Source organism: Cryptotermes secundus, unplaced genomic scaffold (assembly GCF_002891405.2).
Source record: "Cryptotermes secundus unplaced genomic scaffold, Csec_1.0 scaffold159, whole genome shotgun sequence".
Taxonomy (NCBI): Eukaryota; Metazoa; Arthropoda; class Insecta; order Blattodea; family Kalotermitidae; genus Cryptotermes; species Cryptotermes secundus.
In genome coordinates, this window is record NW_019725416.1 from 4,565,172 (window position 1) to 4,569,352 (window position 4,181).

Below are 4,181 nucleotides of genomic sequence, written 5' to 3' on the forward strand. Positions count from 1 at the left end.
AACATTTGTTAAGTGTGTTTTTGCTCTGTTCAGTACATTTCATGAGAAGCAGGAAAGTCCAAAGGTACTTGAAAATGAGATGGTGTAATTAGGGCTTTCCACCCTCCCCCATTTATCTAGCAGTATGGTCTGTAGTGTAAATCCTTGAACATAATTATCATGTTGCAGTGGGAACTGGCCGAGGTAAGAAGGTGAGAAAGTAAAAAAAGGGAGACTAATGAGATGTGATATAAGAGTATTTACATGCAATGTAAAAAGAAAGGAATGTGCAAAGTAGTGTTGAGATTTGGCATTCCCAAATAAATATGGGGGAGGGGAAATTGCAAAATAATTGCCAGGAATTTTGTTCGTGGTTTTGCTTGGCCATGAAATAATTTCCTATTAGGGATGTTTAGTTTGGGAAAATACGTATCTGTGATATTGGCTGAGAAAGGAAGGCTTATAAGTAACACCTCAAATAGGTTCTGGACATAGAATGAAGCCAAAGGTTGGTGTGTTGTGGATTATCAGAATATTTTTAGGGGCTGAAATTTCGCATTTGTTGGTTTAGGTGTATTGAGGACAGCAATAAAGAACCAAGGGCATGTCAGTCATGGGAGAGGAATACAAAGGATATTTTGGTAGAATGAATAGAAGAATCTGTTGGGGATACAAATAGAATATTTAGATGGATGTTGGGAGAAATGGAGCCAAGGGTAGGATGTGGCTACGATTCTTTTATTATCTGGTACTTCGGCAAGTTGTGGCTTATTGTACCAATTCTAGATGATTGTGATTGTAGAGCAGTTGGTGGAACGGAGATTGGCAAGGGAAATCGAAGTACGAAATGTACAGGTGGGCGGCTATAAGACGCAGTGGAGATTTCTCTACAGCCAGGGACCATACAACAATGCATACAAGTTCAATTCAAATTAAATTTTCCGTTGGTATAATCAAGCCTGTTAACACATTTTTTCCGAGAGAAAATTCAGAGTTTCGGTCGAAGGCGAAACGTTTGCTCGCATTTTACAGCGTTTGTATAAATGAATTCCCCCCCCCAAGAAACTAGTTTCCATCTACGTGTGTTTGCTGCTGACACCTATGTATATGCGACAGAGCAAAGAAGTTATGTTCTCAGAACGCTGCAGCGAGGTCTGGATGCGAATCTGTTGGGTGTCATCTCATATTGAACGGTCGAAGAACCCCCTTCGTGAGTCTTGTACAACCTCTGTATATTTTTCTGTAAGAGGATTAGATACAGAAATGATCGAAGCCCAATGCCTTCACAACATTTATTAGAGCATGTCCTTCATTGAAAAGTGAGCGATTAAGCTCTGAGATGAAATGTACCGTCCTCAGAGCATTATTTTTGTCTGCAGTGTCGTATGCTTGCCTTGAGATTTGCGGCAAATACCCACGTTTCGAAAGTGTAGCGCTTAGAAATCAAGGTTTTCCTCAACAACACCAATATCCCAATGCGTATAGCGGTCAGCAATCAGAAGCCACAGAAAATCGTGAAAATGCAAATGATCGGAATACTGGATAAGGCGCAGCCCGACAGAACACAAGGATTAAATTTTGCGGCGACGAAGCTTATGATCGTTGAGGTGACTAGATTGCCGGTCTAGCGTGAGCTAATGAAAATAAGGCAGAAAGCCATGTGCAGTAAGAGAAAACCACGTAAGATTGCGCAGTGGCATTTTCTTGTAGTTGGCAGCACTGCTGACTGGCGACATTCTGTTGAGAGATGAAGCTCGTGGATTGGTGTACTACTGTGTGAAAAATTTTCATGAACGCGGTTTAATAAAGATATAACAGGTAAGAATAACAATTCATCAATCTTCATATATATCTGAATATTAAGAAGGCAAATTTGATTTTTTTCATTCTGGTCCGGCACACTAACAATTATAAATACAAATCACTTCGTCCAGTGTGACATACAAGTTTTTACTACGTGAAAACTTATCTCCGTTACATGTTTCGGTCCTTACGGACCATCTTCAGAGGGAACATCATAACGAACTGGAAACTACCATCACAATAGGTGTTTTGATTTAAAATACATACACTTATATACTATAATGCACAGTACGCATAAAGTCGAACATTTCACAATCACAGCAGCTTCCTGGTATTGTAAAGTTTTTAAAATTTCTAGATGTTAGTTTTGAGGTTTTCACGGCGATGACAATGAAGAAAGTTGTCTTCTGGGTTTAGGCACTGTGTATTCTTCGTTTTGGCCGACGTTTCGGAGGAACGTAGCGCCACCATCTTCAGAGCAGTTGAATAGCTGCGGAGAGCAGTAGCTGTGGTGATAGGATGTGGAAGGTGCTGCTTATATACACTTCGTATATAAGCAGCTATTCAACTGCTCTGAAGATGGAGGCGCTACGTTCCTCCGAAACGTCGGCCAAAACGAAGAATACACAGTGCCTAAACCCAGAAGACAACTTTCTTCATTGTCATCGCCGTGAAAACCTCAAAACTNAGTGTATGTATTTTAAATCAAAACACCGATTGTGATGGTAGTTTCCAGTTCGTAATGATGTTCCCTCTGAAGATGGTCCGTAAGGATCGAAACATGTAAAGGAGATAAGTTTTCACGCAGTAAAAACTTGTATGTCAAATTGGACGGAGTGATTTGTATTTATTAAGAAGGCAAGCTTTCTTGAAAATTGTAATATTATTTTCTTGGATATAATTATTCCTGTTGCAAGGTGAACACATAACCTAAGATGTGAAATACTCACTGCTTGCCTGTGTGAAGGCAACTGCCAGCTATTGGCCAAAAGGTGTAACTTACGTAGATGCCTGTAAGAGTGCGCTCTTGTGTGCGATCTTAGAGGCACAATTACACTTCGTAAAAAAGGTTTCAAACTAGGGTGTTCTTTCTTACAGACGTCTGCTGAAGCGCAATATGAGTTCAACATATTCCAGGAAATCGGACCGAAAACTGATATTTACTCAGGAAATCCTAGACGAAGCTAGAAACAGAATTGAAAACGGTGAAAGTCAAAGAAAAGTAGCTGCTTCATTGGGAACGAAAGAATCCACTCTGAGAAATAGATTGAAATTGGTAAATGAGCACTATTAATTAAATAAGTAATTTAATAGTTTATTTATGTTATACTACATTTTAACTAAAGTTTACAATATTTACTCTCGGAGTAAAATATATAATTTATTCTTGCTTTAACTTACAGGGAACTGTACCAATTTCCCTGGGACGTCATAAGCCTATGTTTACTCCTGAGCAGGAATGGCAACTGGCAGACCATTTGAGGGAGCCGGACAAGAGATTCTATGGCATTACCAGGAAATAGCTTATGAGTTTAGCGTACGAGTTTGCTGACAAGAACAAAATTGAACATAGGTTCAACAGGACTGTGAGATTAGCAGGAAAGATCTGGGTATTGGCCTTCTGCAAGAGGCAAAATCTAACACTCCAGATTACGCGCTCCAGAGAAATGTAGTCTAGGGAGAGCAATTGGAGTCAACAAAATCCAATGTGAGCAATTTCATAATAATTTGGTCAGTGTGTATGCTGAGAAAAAGTTCCCAGCTCATTGTAAATTAAGTGTGGGCAAGTCTGGTATCTCGACAGTACCCAATCGTGTCCCAAACGTAATATCCCAAAAGGGAAAGAAAATTGTCTGCAAAGTACCATCAGGCGAGAGAGGGCAGACAGTAACTGTAGTGTGCTGTATAGGCCCCACAGGCATATTTGTTCCTCCAGCTGTGATGTTTGCAAGAAAGCAGATGAAACCAGAGCTATTCACAGGTGCCCCAGAAGGAACATTGCCAATGATTTCTGACACTGGTTTTATCAATACTGAACTCTTCGTAGAGTGGGTAAAGCATTTCAGCAGCTTCGTGAAGCCAACGAAAGAGGATCCAGTTCTCCTGATACTGGGCAACCACATAGCCCATTGCAGTATTGAAGCTCTTCTCTTCTGTAGGGAACGTCATATAACTCTTCTGTCTTTACCACTGCATGCAAGCCACAGGCTTCAGCCTTTAGATGTTGGCTTTTCCGGGCCTCTGAAAGAAGCCTACATCCAAGAGGCTGACAGGTGGTTAGTGAACCATCCTGGCACTGCAGTTGCCAGTATTTTCAGATCAGCCTATGAGAGAGTGGCAAACATGAAAATAGCAGCACGTGCATTCTAGACAACAGGAATTCATCCGGTTGACAGGAA

General features: G+C 40.6%; 1 long non-coding RNA gene across 1 annotated transcript; it reads left to right on the forward strand.

Annotated features, from left to right (window-relative positions):
* Window positions 1–1,689: 1,689 nt before the first annotated feature.
* Window positions 1,690–3,738, forward strand: LOC111863324. Its single transcript, XR_002842574.2, has 3 exons — window positions 1,690–1,797; window positions 2,881–3,058; window positions 3,186–3,738. It is a non-coding gene; the product is annotated as an uncharacterized LOC111863324 (long non-coding RNA).
* The last annotated feature ends 443 nt before the right edge of the window (window positions 3,739–4,181 follow it).